The sequence below is a fragment of the Marmota marmota genome, unplaced genomic scaffold (genome assembly GCF_001458135.2).
Source record: "Marmota marmota marmota unplaced genomic scaffold, marMar, whole genome shotgun sequence".
Classification (NCBI taxonomy): Eukaryota; Metazoa; Chordata; class Mammalia; order Rodentia; family Sciuridae; genus Marmota; species Marmota marmota.
The window spans coordinates 4,750,176-4,767,545 of record NW_025999896.1 but is presented as its reverse complement, the minus strand read 5'-3'; the positions used below and the strand labels follow the sequence as shown (position 1 = coordinate 4,767,545).

The following is a 17,370-nucleotide window of genomic DNA, read 5'->3' as shown; positions in this document are numbered from 1 at the left end:
AAAAAAAAAAAAAAAAAAAAAATCCTAAGGAAATTAAAGATTAAGCAAAGATGTTGCTTAAAGCAGTGATATTAATGCTATATTACTTTAAAAATTATGGTATATCCATAACTGGAATATTACACTGTTACTAAGGGGAAAATGATTAAAAATAATTAACACTAGAAAACATTAATAATGTAATAAGAACTTTTTTAACAAGGCAGCAAGTAATTGGATTAATAAATTATCATTTTAGGAAAACATGTTCAGGTATGGTAATTTATTTGTACACACACAGGCTATTCTTCAAAATGTCACTTGTGATTAATCCAAGGTGCTAGAATAAAAAGCAAGCTAGATTTTCCTTTTAAAATTGTTTTTCCCCCCAAGAAAAAAAGAATTTTTTTGTTGTTTTAATTACAATCTCCTTGCCAGTTATTGCAGACCTTTCTAAAAGGAGACACCTTGTTCTCTAAACTTAATCTTAAACCTAGAAAACAAGTTTTTTTTTTTTTTTAATGGTCTAAATATATGTATGTGTGTGTGTGTGTGTGTGTGTGTGTATATAGGCACTTTCATATACCTGCTGAAACAATTTAGACATTTCCACATTTCCATCATCTTTTAATACTTCATAAATAATTTTTGTGATTTTTGAAGCATATGTACCACCTAAATTTAATATCTTTTTTTAAATATTAATTTTTTAGTTTTAGGTGGACACAATATCTTTATTTTATTTTTATGTGGTGCTGAGAATCGAACCCAGTGCCTCATGCATGCTAGGCAAGCGCACTACCACTTGAGCCACAGCCCCAGCCCTAAATTTAATATCTTAATCACTAATAAAACAAGAAACCTATTCAATACAACCACAACTCCATGTACCAATGATTCTGCAAGCCTACTCCATGAAAATCTAAGAGTTGGAATTCCATAGTTATACAATTAGAAGTTCCAAATGGATACATAAAAGGTGCAGCTGTTACTATTAATATATTTCTACCTTAAATTTAGGGAAAAAGAGAAAGAGTGTGTTAATTCTTTTCATCCCTAATTTATCCCACCTCATTTAAAGAGTTATTTTATCCTTTCATCTTTCATATTCTCAATTAGAAAGGCCTATCTGCTACACACATGCATTAATTCCACTCATAGAAACACTATTGCTACACATGGTGCTGAGAGTTTTAGCCAGGAAGAAGGAAGGAATGTTTACAGCTTAACAAGTGTCAGTAAAGGTACACAGTACTTTATCTAGGTGCCCAGACCACTTTAAATCAATGTAATGCCTAAAATTCTGCCAAATCCATAGGACAATTTATTTATAAGCCTCAAATTTGTGCTCGAATCAACAAGAGCCACATAAAGTCAAGTAAGCATAAACCCTACCTTGAACAACCCCTATACAATTTTCTTTGTAGAACTGTCAACAGTGTAGAACTTTCTTCATAATGCACCAGCCACTGTGATAGATTATAATGACCTCTGCCTCTCAATCAGACTCCTCAACATTCTCATTAAGCATCCCTAAGTTTTAAGTTACTGTCTCACTATGCACCAATAGAAATATATTAAGATTTCTGGAAAATCATCCACATAACTGCCTCTTATTTTGTGGCAGCCATCTTTCTAATGGAACAAGAAACATAACATTCATGCAAACTTATGAAAGCTATATCAAGAAAAGTCCCAAGGCTTGTTCTGATTTCTATTCCCAGAGCCCATAGAGCTCTCACCGTGGAGACACAGATAGTCTCAGAAGAATAGCTTACTTAAATGTTAGTAAGGAACTAAAGTGTTCGCTAGTCATAGGTCCATATGTATTTTTCCTTTTTGGTAAAACCCACAACACCCTATATCTCTACACTTCTTAAATTCTCCACCTCCCATTATTGAAATGAGGAACTTAACCACATTTTCTAACAATACCATAAGTAGTTTCTCTATCAGGACTGTCGAACCTTTTTTATATGTGTCATGATGTGATGAAAAGATTTGTGTGACATGACAAAGAAAAAACAATGATGTTCTTGGCTGAAGGACACTAACCTGAAGCTCCACTGAGTGGCCCCAGGGCTACAGAGATTTACACTGGATATTTACATTTCAGCTAACAGGTAAAGTATTCACAGCAACACACAAACAAAGAGCTACCAAAACAAACAAATATGACTTCTCCTTGGAAAGTCTACTTAAAATAATATTATTAACCACAAAAGCAAGCCAGATTTTTGTCAAAGGTAAATTTGATGTATTCTTCCATATCTGCCCCAAAACCAACAAGGATTCCCTTTAATCATAAGTAACTATTCTGGACTTCAGTTCTGTAAGAACTACATTAACAAGCAGATTAGAATAAAGAAAGCTATAAGATACAATTTCATAGTCTAAGTACCATTTGCTCAAAGAAACAAAGCACAGTCAAATTTAAATGAAATCCAACTGTGTTATTACCAAGGCAAATAAGAGAGGTAGAAAATGAATAGGCATTTTCTATACAAAGCTAGTATTGTATATGTACAAACAGTAACTACAGCACTATTATACTCCTCTCCCTCATCTGAATAGCTTCTTTTGACCCTCATGAAATACCTCCCAATTTCAAAAACATTAAGACGTGAATAAGACTTTTGCTTCTCAATGGACATAATTAAGAACTATCGGTTGACCATAAATGTATTCTATAAATAGAGGTTTGTTTTTTTTTAAGGTTAGACTAAATTAAGACTAATCATGAGTGAAAGGCACTCAAAGAGGATATGTTGTATCCTATCTACTTCAAGTGTATGTAGTACTGGAGAATATCCTGACTGAAATGTTTCTAATTTGTTACTTAAAACTTGTACATTCTTACAATCCAAGACAGAAATCAAAGGATCAAGTCAGTTTTAGAACATCATGAGGGAAAGACCTGAAGAATTTAAAACTGGATGACAGAATAAAAATAGTGAAAAGGAGAGCTGGCTAAGAAATTATTACTGCTGAGGGAGGAATGACCCCCCGTTGGACAAAAACTTACTGGGTGCTAAAACAGCAACTGCTAGTTGGAAAATAAGGTTTTGTATTTTATTGTTTTGTTTAGTTTTGTTCTGCTTTTATATATATTGGTTAAGCACTCTGACTTCTGTTCTCACCAAACTGCCCATTTTTTGTGGGGCGGGGGATGGGGGGATTGAACCCATGGTTTGTGTATTCGAGGCAAGCACTCTACCAACTACCAAACTGCCTTTCGATTCTTATTCCCAAGTACTGGGAAGGTACCTGAAAGACCTGAGCATTCTAAGCACTGAATTTGAATTTAAAAAGCTAGATTCTATTGGGATTGGCAGGTATAAAAAGCTAGATTCTTAATTTGGAAGAAATCAGTCCTGCATATCCACTATTCTTCAATTTCATTATAGAATGTCATACTTTAATGTGGCTTTTGATTAACTTCAGAGATTGACTTTTTTCATTAGGGAGAAAAAAATCCTTTGATTAATGAGTAAATCAATTCATGTACCAGGTTATGAAGGACAGACGTCCAGTTTTTACCTTCTCATAACACAGAAAGCCCCAATAGATTTTTGTGCATAATGTGTGTGCACATAGACACACACTTTCATAACCTTCAATACTGTCACAGTTATGTCAGAGATGATCAATGCTTAATTCTACAATTTGCTTCAATGCTATGCTCCAAACACAAACTTTGATTTTTGGCTAATCATAGTGACCACTTGCAGGGCCCATAATGGTAAGAAATAAGAGTTATCTAAACCTAATGAAATAATTTAGACAAAATTATTAGGTGAGGGCTGGGGATGTGGCTCAAGCGGTAGCGCGCTCGCCTGGCATGCGTGCGGCCCGGGTTCAATCCTCAGCACCACATACAAACAAAGATGTTGTGCCCCCCGATAACTAAAAAAATAAATAAATAAATATTTTTTAAAAAAAAATTATTAGGTGAAAGGTTGGTGAGGAATTTATTCTATATCAATCACACTGGTAACACTAAAGCCTACTGATGAATCTTAACAAAAGCTATAATCAGAAATCATACACCTCCTGATGTGATACAATAGGAAGTACACAGTTATCACCTATGTGGTGTTCTTGCCTAATATTAAATCTCTGGTTAAGTTAATGGGAAACGCAGACCACACAGGAACATGTTAAATAGCATTAAAGGATGTATAAAATACAACAAAATAAAATGTAATTTATTTTTCAATAAATGACATGAAAAACGAGAGAAGAGGGAACTATTATAGATTGGAGGAGATATCAACCAAACAAAATGTGTGCCTGGACCTTGATGAAATTTTGACTTGAACAAATTAACTGTAAATAAAGTAACAAAGCTCTTGGGGTAATGTGAACACTGGGTTGCTATCTGATAACTTTGTCTTGTTATATAATGCTATGATAATAATATTGGAGGCTAAATATATTAGGGTCCTTATCACTTATAAGACATGTGACTGACATTTATATGGATGAAATAATGATAATCAGAATTTAAAATATTTCAGTAGACTGCAGGGAGTGCATGCAACTCAGTGGTAGAGCATGTGTTTATTAATGTGCAAGACTCTAGGTTCAATCCTTAGCAGTTCCCTAAATATTTATTAAATAAAATACTACAGTATACATTGGTGAATGGAGGAGAAACAAAATAAACAATACTGGTCATGAAATGATAACTGTTGATACTAGGTAACAGGTACATTCAGGGTGTCATATCATTTTTATGTGTGTCTGAAAAATTCTATCATTAAAAAATTCTTTCAAGTACAATTATATTCTTTATTCCATCCTGTCAAAAAGTGGGCATGGGAGGGAAATACCTTTTGCTAAAAATGTCAACTTATTCTTCAGACAGTTATATACACAGTTGGTCCTCACGCAGCTCAGTTATGCCACTTGTCCACTAACTACACATCTCCCAACCTACTACTCTTGTTCGACTGCCCCCCCACCCCCAACACACAAGTCATTTGAGAGGTCTGGAGCAAATCATTCCCTACATCTGTCTAAACAGGGACAAAGTTTTTGTTTCAAATTAAACTTTTTTTTTTTTTCCTAGTGGTAGATTCCCCAATTTATAATGTTCAGTAAGATTTAGAATTATCTGGTGCCAGACAATCAGAAAAAAAATACAAATGCCAGACCTCATGAACATTTGCTGTTGAAGACCACTCAAAAGCCATTTGGATTAGAAAACCATTTATATGAGCACCCCTGCTTTCCCCCACACCCAAGAATCAATAAAACACTGTTCTTTTACAATGTAACCAGTAACAAGACCAAGGTCACTCAGGTCTGCCACAAATTAGCTCTATGTGTAAATTTTACTTAAATTCAATGCTCCAGTTTCCTCATCAGTAATAACGATATACCCACTTCATAAAGTTGTTATCAGAATTAAGTTAATATAAAGTGCTTAGAACCAGTTTTATTTATTTATTTAGTATTTCTACCACATGACTTCTCTACCCATACTTAACCTCTCAAAGTCATATTCTTCTTCAAAATAGTCTCTAGATTCACTCCATCTTTAAAAACTCAGGGTTTTTATTATTGCTGATACCTATGTAAACTATATAGATACAAAGAGAGAAAGTATACACAAATATAGATTCTTAACTGTTACACTTGAGCCTCTGCTACTTATCCTTATAAGAGCTTTACTGAAAGAGGGTGAGTATACTTGTATACACTTGATCTTCTTTTTTGATTAATGTTCACCTGGCAGTTTTACCTCATAAGAAGATGAACACCAAGATGGGATCAAGTTTCTTTTAAAATATCCTTTTAATCTGGATATTTCTGTCTAGATTTAGAAAAACTCATAAAACCATACAGTGAGAATTCAAATAATTCCCAACCTTATTTGAAAACCATCACCCGAAATTTGCAAGCTAACATGGAAACCACTTTAACTGGGGATTCAATGTAGTTGTGAATAGTATTGGGAAACTTTTCCACATTTCTACTTTGAATCTCTTCAACCACAAAAATATTGTCAAACATCTCTTTGTTATTAATAGTAAAGTTCAATTGGCATATGAAGGGGAACTTTCTGCAATGTGGAAGAATTCACCATATATATATTTATTTTTTTCAAAAACACCACACATTGGACTGGGGTTGTGTAGCTCAGTGGCAAAGACTTGCCTAGCATGTGTGAGGCACTGGGTTTGATTCTCAGCATCACATATAAACAAATACAGGTCCAGTGACAACTAAAAAATTTTTTTAAAAATACCACACATTAAGTTTCTCCAACTTATTTTTAAGGTGCAGCAGCTGTTAAAAACTTCCTTCTTTTAGGAACAAAAATCATTTTCAGAATTCATGTTCCAACCAACTTCCAAGGTCAGAGATAATTAGTAACAACCCCATTGGAATGGTATAAGTTATAAAGGAAACAGGTGAATCTCCATTCTGCCTAAATGAGACTACTACAATCCTTAAACTAGTATAAAAGTTGTTTATCCAAGCAGATAGACTTTGTATTGGCTGTTTATATAAGTCCCCACAGATAGTAATAAACATAGTGGATATCAGCCTGGCTTACAGCTAATCCTACAAAAATTTCATTTTTCAACTAACTTTGTTATCTATATAATTTTAAATTAACTGTACTAACACTTGATAATAGCAAATGTGGTTATTTTATTTCCTAAGACTGCTAAAAAGCTCTGCTGCATTTAATAATTTTAAAATGATAAAATTTTTGTCATTAGTTATAGACTGTTGCTACATACACACACACACACACACACACACATACACACACACACCAGGAATTTAGAAATTTAGCTGAATTAGAAAACCTCTTAATTTTAAGCACAAGACTTGATCCTCCTTCCACTCCTTACTTTTCCTGGTTAACTATACCCACACCCCACTTTATTAGAAGTCAAAATATCATCTTTTACACTTTATATTAACTCAGTAAAACTTATTAATATATACCCCAAATTTCTGAAAAGATTGCCAAAACATCCTTCCTCCTCTTTTTGTTGCTTTACTGTTATCACCAATTTAAAAACTACTAGGGATATTTATTGTAAAAGAATAGTTTTACAATTAATTGAGTCATTTCATTTCCTCCAAATACACCAATATAGAGTGTCACCTATAATAATCACCACCTGTAGTCTAATTTCAATTAATTCCATCAAGGATAACAGTTCCTAAGCATATAATTTTCTAAAGAAAGATTCAATTGCTATGCAAACATTCCCAAGGAGAACAATTCTTAAAAGACGCAATGGAGGGGTGGTGGTAGCACTGGGAATATGGTTTAGGGACTTTTTTTTAGAACTGCCTAGCAGTTTTTAGAAGGCCTAGAAATTTTTAGAAGACCCACAGTTGGATCCCCAGTCAGGGCAGGGACAGAGGGGTGGGGCACAAAAAGTTTTTAAAGCCACCAAAAATATAAAAGGCAAAGGCAGTACTATCCAATATTTTCTTTAGAGCCCAAGAAGTCTTCAGCTATGAGCCAAAAATAATACAGCAATGCGGTGGGGGGAGGGGAAAACTAAAAGTACCTTAAATAAAAACTAATTTATTAAAGGAGTTTATAAAAAACTTCTAACTACTCTCATTCAGACTACCACAGGATTCTGTTAGACATTTTCAGGGGGCGGGGAGGGGACCTATGCTCAAAGATCCTTAATGGGCCAAAGTTCTTATCCAAAAAATAAAAATCAGAATGCTGGGCTGGGGATGTGGCTCAAGCGGTAGCGCGCTCGCCTGGCATGCGTGCCGCACAGGTTCCATCCTCAGCACCACATACAAACAAAAGATGTTGTGTCCGCCGAAAACTAAAAAATAAATAAATAAATATTAAAAAAAAATCAGAATGCTGACAATACTAGGTAAAGTTGATGTTTATAAAAGAAAAAAAAGCATTTTATAAAAGCAAGTAAATCATATTCTAAAGAACTTTAAGTAAGTTCATTAAGGCCAATGAGATATAATTCAAATGTGATCATAAATTACATAAATACCCTTTCATGAACAAAAGCATTATTCTCCAATGATTAACCTACAAGTGTTCCAAATGATTAAAAGAACTTTCTAAAGGTAGAAAATTCTACATTTAGAATTCTGTATTTACAAATAGAAAGGGTTCCCACACACACAGTACTTATATATTGAAAAATTCAATGATCCATCAGGATTAACTATATACATATTATATGTCATATATAATATATATATTAAATATATAAAAAACATTGCTATCTTAATAAGTCTAACTTATTTTCTTAAATAAACATATATTTAGAAAACCAAATATCAGATAAATACACAAACTTTAATTTATAAAACAGAACATCATGAGGTCTACAGTGGGTTTATTAAACTTCTCCACGAGTGTGGATGCCAAATTAAATATATAATCTCACACCATTTGTGCATGTAAATACGTAAGTCTCCAATAAAATTCCACTAACTTATTACAGGCAATTATAATAAACTGATTGGAATAGAGTGATATAACAATCTAAAGAACAAAAGCTATGTGAAAATCAAACAATGGGAAAAATTAATCTTTCAGAGCTTCCATTAATCATCAGAATCATCTAAAAGTAAATCTTTTTGATTTGTGATAGAGAATTAAGCATTTAAAACAGTATTCAAACTTATAAGACTTTAACATTATCTAATTTTGTGCTTAATGCCCTATCGTACCATTAATTTATGATACGTAATTATTCTTAATAAATTAAATATAAGTTTCTCTGCTAATTCTGGAATACCCCTAGAACAAAACTGGAGTTTCTGGAAACTAGAGTATACAGGGGAGAAATCACTTCTCTGATGATTTTTAAGAAATGAGTAACCTCTTATAACTAAGTTAATGTCTGCCTTCTAGAATAAACAGAAGGTTGTAGGCAAACATTACGAAATTGTACTTTTAATTTTTAAGCCATAAGAGCAGACAAGCCTTGTTTTAAAAAAAAAAATAGGATTAACACATATATAAGTAACTGAAAAGTCATCCTAAAGATAGATAATGATAGCTACACTGATAATATAGCTACCAACGTCATGCTGGCCATCCCTACCAGCTCCCTAACTCCTCCTCTCCCTGATGTGTGTGCTCTTTGTCCTGAGTCTTCCACTGAGGTCTGAGCCAGCACAGACAGCTGGGTGGGTAGGCCCTTTGCTGGATTTCTGAGTCAATCTCTGATTAAGAAAGCAATGATTGCACTGGGTACAGTGGCACATGCCTATAGTCCCAGCTATTCAGAAGACTGAGTCAGAAGGATTGCTTTAAGCATAGGACTTCAAGGCCAGCATGAACAACATAGCAAGAGCCCTTCTCAAAAATAAATAAATAAATAAATCAGTAAATAAAAGTTTAAAAAGCAGTTATCATCAGGCTCACAGCATGCCTTATGCTCGTACCCTCTCATGGAATAGCAGGAGCAAAGGTGCCCCACCGGGCTTTAGCTCCTAATCAATTTTCATGTAGCATCAGTAGCTAGATGCTTATAATCAATAGAGGATCAACTCTATTCCACAATACTGTAATCTGCTAAGGCCAGGTACCTATGGTATTCATCTTTTGTTCAAAAATCTCACTTGCTAGATGGTTCCTAAGTGTCTAAAATGTGCTTCAGAAATGAATAGATATAACTGCTGAATCCCAAAAGCTTGAAAAGAAAAGTAGGAGCCTCATAAAGAGGAGAGGAAGAAACTAAAAGGAAAATGTGAAAAACGAGGACAAAGCAGTGTGAATAGAGTTTGAGCAACAAAGTGGAGATGCACATGCCCCTCCCACATGATTATATGTTATAGTAGGTTCTGCTATCCCAAGCCTCCTTGTTAGAGTCTTCCAAATTTATCAAAGCAAGCAGCATTGCAAATCTATCATTCCTACAACAAGGGGAAAAGATAGAACCATTTGGAAGGTCCAAAGGCATTTTAAATCTATTTAGAGTTATCTGCAGAAACTACACATTTTTAAAATTTAACATAATTATTTTTTCCTGTTTTATGTACAAAATACAACTAAGTTAGAGAAAAGAGAAATAGTATGAATAGAACGTTAAATTTTAGAAAAGTCAACCCTTTTTTCTTGAATTAGAATTTAAGTCAACAAAAGTTAAATTGTGTTATATACAAACAGAAATATTTTGTCAAAATGTAGACAAAAGCTAAAAATTATCAAATTGTATTAAAGTTAAAATAGCATAAACAAAAGTTGTAACTTCATTACATATATATAAATATCATATTCATAGGACACTATGGGCAGGAAATCATGTATTATTTTTAGTTTATTATTTAAGGAAGAGAAAAGTGATAAGAATGGACCGATTAAAATCTGTGACCTAGGACATAGCTGCCTTATCTCTCATTTATTATATATTCACATCATGGGTGTAAACCATTCAAGAAATAAATTTTTGCTCACTATATTTCAAAGGAAGTCACAATGGTCAACCACCAAAACTAAGCATTTTGATGCCATAAAAAAATTTTTTTAAACACTAGAAATATTTTTTCTCCAGATTAAACTTTTCCCCCTATGAACAAATTTACTAAAAAATGATACATATCAAAGACTGGTCATCATTCTTTCCCAGACCATAAATAAGCAGAAGATAAAATCACATACACTATACTTTAGAATATTTTTATGTTAACTGAAAAGTAGTCTCCTTGAGATTTTTTTAATATTTTTTAGTTGTAGTTGGACACAATACCTTTACTTTATTTATTTTTATGTGGTGCTGAGGATCGAACCCAGGGCCTCGCACGTGCCAAGCGAGTGCTCTACCGCTAAGCCACAACCCCAACCCTCCTTGAGATTTTTTTAAACTGTACTTTATATGACTAAGTTTAAGGTCCAAAATGCATTTGTTTTAACTTTACCTACACTGCGTTTCTATAGAAAATCTATTCTGTATTCTTTCAAGACTAATGTCCTAATTCAGAATGATGGGAACGGGAAAGAAGGAAGAGGGAAGAAAAAAGTTTTGTTTAAAAAAAAAAAATTAAAATGCATTAAATATGTTTTTTAAAAAAGCAAATTTTAAAGCACAATATCTTTGAATGTAGTTAAATAATTTCTGCACCACCATCTTAAAAGTGAAATTTCTTCAACTTACAATTTAAATTACAAAGCCTGAATACTGATTATATTTTTCTATATCTATAAACATCTATCTGAACATCTATATACATTTTTTTTCCTAATTCAAGTAAAAATAAGACCAATTTATAATCAAAAATATAACAACACTGGGTGAGGGAATAAAATGAAAAATGGAAGCTCTTTTCATGTAAATTTACCATGGTTGGTTATGTAAACAATAGTGGACACATTCCCAATACCAAGATGGATATGAAAAAAATAAGTAGCATAATATCAAAATTTGTAGCTTACTTTGTGCCTTTTCACAGAAGTTTATCTGAAAGCCTAAAGTAAAAGAGATAAGTTCCAGTTCATTTACTGTAAATCAAACAAACCAAAATTAGAAAATGACACTGTATTTCTATGTTACATTTTGAATAAAACTAATTCAAGAAAAGTTCAAATCACATTACCCCCACATTACAGAGACAATGATAACACTGGGGCTCTTTTGAATAGATGTATCATATGGCTCTGAAATCAAGTTTAAATTGTGTCACAATGTCTAATCTTTATCTTCATATCTATTCAATAAAAAGAGTAGTCTATTAGCCCTTTGAAGTTTCAGATAATTCCATAAATTTCTGCAATATTTTCATCCTATGAACTCAATTACATTGTTATTTTACTAACTCAAATTATTAATTTAGAAGCACCCATGATAAATCACCACTCATGGTTCAAGTTTTAGTAATTTATAAACTATAAAATTTTTAACACAGATAAAGTAACATTTATTTCCAATCAATCAGCTGACTTCAAATGATAAAACAAAAAACTACTGAAGAGAAGCTAAAATTATCTACAGAAGAAAAAAAAAACTTTGCCTGATAATAAGGCAAAGTAAGTTACAGGGGTTTAAAAAAATATATATATATGAATTCCCACTTAGAAACATGCACACATTTTCCAACAGGACCTGGTTATAACATACATACACTAAATATAAATTTAATTTTTATAAAATGGACCCAGTACAATAAGCCATTTAAAACAGAAATCTTTACAAAATATTGTTTTATTCCCCTTGTTTATTGAAATGCGGTTTCTTTAGTCATCTACTTATGCTTGTGTTTATTACTGACTTCAAGGAACAAAATGAGGAAAATCATTTAGTCTGTGTTTACACAAATTCAATGAAAACACATAGGAAAAAGAACCAAGACTGAAGGAAGGATATTTTTTAAGTAGTCCTTCCCATCCAATTACCAAAATTCTTAGGATTCTCAGAAGAGCCAGCTACCAATGATGATGTACAAAACTGGAAAAAGCTATCATTGATGATGTACAAAACTGAAAAAACGTGCTAATATAGCCAAGGTTCCTTTGATACACCACAAAAATAACCCACTGCTGAGTACCTAATCATACAAATGACAAAGCAGGAGGAAATGGGAATGGAAAGACTTCATGGGAAAGAAGTCCTGCTGGCAAACCTGAAAGGTAGTACACTTGCCCATCTCTCTACCCTAAGGTCAATATGCTTCCACACAGAACATGCTGCAGAAAAATTCAGGAAGAAAAATAAGAAACCCAGGGGTCTTTACACTAGTCAACCAGCCTCCCAAAATGAGCAAGGTACAAGTCAGAAGGAAAGGGTTCTCTGGAAGCAACAGTGGGAGAGAGAGCAAAGGAGATTCTCCACTAATCTCAGAAACAAGACACTCTCCCCATTCCATTAGAAGAAAGGAAAAACTCACCTCCCACAACAGGAAGACACTAGGGAAACACTGAAACAATCTTAAGGCAACAGTTAATCTCCTCTTTGTAACCCTAAATATGGTGAAGAGTTGCTACTAAGAAGAAAAAAGAAATGGTAAGAAGAGAAATGAATAAAATAGCAATATAATTGGCAAATAGAGCAAGAAAAAAAAACTTGAAAGGTATATGAAAAAGCAGGAGTTGGAACAAAATGTAAAGTTGTGCAAAGAAAAAGTTACAGAATAAAATATAACAAACACAAAACAGTCTGGGATTGTGGCTCCGTGGTAAATCTGCTTGCCTAGCAGGTATTAGGGCCTGGGTTCCATCCCCAGCACTGTAAAATTAGATAGAGACAGAAGAAGTTTTCTTATATGTGACTGAAAATGATAGATGTCACCAATTATTACTCTTAACACATGAGAAGCTAAGCCCAATATATACTAAAAACCTGAAGTTCTGTCATCAGTACAAAATCAATCCAAATAGCTAAAGGGGAAGGTGGATTGAAATTCTTAATGCATAACTGTTAACTCACTCTTTTTCACCTGATTATGGATGAAGTTACCTACTTCATCCATAATCAGGTAAATCCACTTTGAGTGGATTCTGAGGTTTCATACAGTCACCTCTCTGCATTATTCCTCACTCAGCAAAGACTTGATAAGCAGCAAAACAAGAGCTAATTAACCATGATGGTTCACCATTTCTTTGGTAATTCCATGACTTTTTAAAATGCACATCAATTAAATAAGGTAGAAAGAGCTATTTTAGGCAGATCATTTTATACTGCTAAAAGATTGATTGATTTATCTGAAGAAGTCAGAAAGTGCTTTCAGCACAAATTTGAGAAAGTGCCAAATAGCTTTACTAGAGCGTGTGAAACATAGTGGAAAGAAAATGGTGAGGAAACATTCCAATATCCTCAACTTTACAAAATGCAAGTTTGTGGCTATGCTACAATGACCGCTCACATTCATTCACATGGTTTCAATTTTTAGCTTTCCCTTATCTCCTAAATTCTCTCTTCCCATTCTACATCTCTGGGAGTGCTAGATACCAGTTTAATCTTGTTGATAATAACTGATTAATTTTCAAAGTTTTGTGTATCTCACACTGGCAAGTTGTCTGTACAGTGGGACTTAATTATTTTCCACTTCAATTTCAATGAGTTTTGTTCATTTTTTCTGGCGCCAGTCAAGTTTAAGTAAATCCTAGATCATTCCAAGAATAAATACCAAGACATATAGGACAAAATGCTAGTAAGCCGAAGAAAGAAATAAAGTTATAACTATGGAAGTTTCTCCTCCTTTTTCTCTCCAGGTCTCTCACACCCTCTTTCTTGTCCTCCTCACACTTTTCCTTCATTCTCACTCCTCTTACCGCAATTCTGAGTTCCCTTAACTGGCAACAATCTGAAACTTATAATTTACTGTATTTATCAAATAAATTAAGATAGTCCATAGTAGTTTAAAAGGCTAACAGCTCAGTGCATAGCTGAGTACCTGGCGCAAGCCTGTAATCTCAGCAACTCGGGAGGCTAAGGGAGGAGGATCATAAGTTCAAGGCCAGCCACAACAACTTAGCTAGACCTTCTCTCAAAATACAATAAAAATGACTAGGGGTGTAGCCTAGTTATGGTACAGCACCCCAGGGTTCAGTCCCAGTACTGAAAAAATAAAATTATAAAAGATTTAAGTGTGTATATAAATATAAGGCAAACAGTGTTAGAAAACAAAATGAAAAGTGTCAGACCAGAATTCTATTTTCCAACTGAGTTACTTAAAAGTCATTTCACTGGAAACTAAATTTCATTTCATTTGAGCCGTAGTTTTTCTCATTTATACATAAAATTACTCTCAGACAATCTTAGAATTTGAAAAGTGCGTGTCTAAATCTTGCTTTTGTAATGGCCCTTTTGGGATTATGCAGTTATCTCTGTTCCCCTTCCTCTATGGTGGTAGTATTACCTAGTTTGGGACAGAGCATTAAGTGGTTTCCCACCATCTCCATGGTTCCTTCTGATTCCCTGGACATTCTGGATTTTTATGCTAAAACTGCACTATAAACTACACTATGAACCTACACTAACATAAAAGAAAGCAGCTGCCTTACTGGGACATGCCCTTAGATTATGCTACATAATCTTCCTTCTGTCATAATGTAAATAGTGGTTTGCCACCTTCCAACTTCAACTTCAAAATTCTGACAGGTGCCTTTCACGGCAGCTACCCATAGCATAGCACTACAGCCCTAATATCTAGCGAGTTATGTAAAATTGTCCTATATTTGTATTTTCACTGTACTTAAAGTGAGTTCCACAGGTTTATTTCCTGATGGTTTTTTGCTTTTTGATTTCCTTGCTTCAACTTTCTAAACCTTTATCAAAAAGCAGCCTGCCCAATATAGTGATTTCGGGTTGTTTACCAATCAGAGCCAGTTGTTATTTTACAAAATACTAATCAAATCCTTTCCACATTTTTTAAACTCAGGATTTTATTGTCCTTATATGCCAGCTCTTCTTCTCCCTGTGGGAAATGACTACCTTATTTATTCTACCTAAACAACACCATATTGTCATCTCACCGGTTTCACGACCCTAGGGATGGTCACCCCACTCTAGGTCTGTGACATTATGATAACATATTTATTAGTTTTCATTACATGATTTCTTGCTCTAAACTAACCTCCCAAAGCAGGTCATAGTAGTAAATTCTTTTCCCCAAGGGAACTCTTAGAAACTCTAATCAGCCCTCACCTTTCTGTCCTGGATCTAGCCATAAAGAAATGCTCTGACCTGGGTTACGGGTGTAGTACAACAGTAGAGCACCCAGGCATGTCTGAAGCCCTGGGTTCAATTGCTGGAAGGTAGAAATTAAATCTCTGACCTACTCTTAACCTACTACATTAGGTCATAAGACCCTCCTTATTCCAGAAGGGTCCTGCCCCATAATCTGGAGGGAGGAATGTTGCAGGAAAAGGCCAAGATGAATGCTAAAGCAACAAGCATTGCTAGGTTTCCCCATCCAATCTATTAGCACTGATGCTAATGAAACCTCCATAAAAACACAAAATGACAGATTTCAGGAGTTTCTCGAGAGCCGAAACATAAAGGTTCCTGGAGAGTGACCTGTAAGCTCTAAGTTCCTTCCTTCATGCCCTACCCTATGCATCTCTTCATATCCTTTTAAACATGTTTCCCTAAATTCTCTTCAGATGCTCAAACAAATTAATTAACAAGAGGAAGGGTTTGTGAGAACTCCCAATTTTATAGCCAGTGGGTCAGAACCACAAAAAACCACCTGGGCTTTTGACTAGCATCTAAGAGGAAGTGGGGAAGTCTTCAACCTATGGTCTGACATTATCTCCAGGTAGAGCTACCAGTATTTAACTGGAGGACACCCAACTAGTATCTGCTGCTGCAGAATTACTTGCTTACTGGTGGGGAGAAGTCCCAGTATCTTTTGAGGTCACAGAATTCTTCTATATTGATTGCTATGATATGAGAACAGAGGAAAAAAGATGCTTTATTTGACAGAAGACCTCAACCATAACTCCTCCTAGGCACAGCCTGGTGTCTTAAGGATGCTAACAAAATGAAAAAGTCAATACTTCTCTGTGACAGGAACCTAACCCAGATCCCAAGGAAACTGCCAAAAACATCAGAGGAGTCACACAGTGTCACTTATTTTTTAGCCAAGACAACAATAAACAGACACAGACATGTCAGATATACATACTTATTAGAGAAAAAAATACACACAGAGAGAGAAATATGTCTGGCAACACTTGGTTCTTCTTTTTTTTTTTTTTTTAATTCTGTTTTGAGTGATTTTGAGTAAGATGAAACACAATAAAGCTTGAAAAAGCTCCTGCAGTATCTACTTAAGTCCTCTTTCCCATGGTGGGGAAAGATGTGTTGTTGTTAAGAATCAAGCTGTGTATGATGTAATTGTTTTCTTCTTTCAAAGCCCATCTTCAGTGGTGTTCACTACTGACCAATGCTCCCTTTCACTGTGTAGCCAGTTAGGCCAATCTTATGACTCCTTGCCCTTCAATCCTTTCTGCAAATTGTGAGCATCAAATCAGGTAATGACAGAAAAAGAGCTATGTCCATTGTTAGTTTCACATTTAAAAAAAAAAAAAAAAAACTCTGAATTAAACTCTCAGTCTTGCTAAGAGTGTGAAGAGACACCCAAGGACTTTCTGGAGCTAGACATGACCATTAACAGAGACAGTGATCTACCCAGATAACAAATTTAGTCAGAACAACAATATATGCTATTAACCTTTATGCTAAATGGGTTCCTTTTATATATTATACAGTGTTAAGAGGATTTTATTACCTACTCTGACATCCTGGACTAAGGCCTAAATCAAGACTTCTATTTACTTGTAGATTCTCAATTAAAATGTCTCTAAATTCAAAAGGTCACTATAAACATTCCAGCAAGTTTAGAACTCTAATATAAAGGAGCATCAAGAAGTACCAAGGCTTCAAAATCAACCCAAATGGTGCCTGCTTCCTTAAAGATTCT

The 17,370-nt window shown here is 34.3% G+C and overlaps 1 protein-coding gene across 1 annotated transcript in view; it reads right to left on the bottom strand.

Moving 5' to 3' along the window:
- Map2k4 (mitogen-activated protein kinase kinase 4) overlaps positions 1 to 11,465 on the bottom strand; it is a 108,966-nt gene extending 97,501 nt beyond the window's left edge. Inside the window, exon 1 of the mRNA XM_048798097.1 lies at positions 11,384 to 11,465. The gene's annotated coding sequence lies outside the window, so the exon portion shown is untranslated. The remainder of the gene's footprint in view (positions 1 to 11,383) is intronic.
- Positions 11,466 to 17,370: the final 5,905 nt, after the last annotated feature.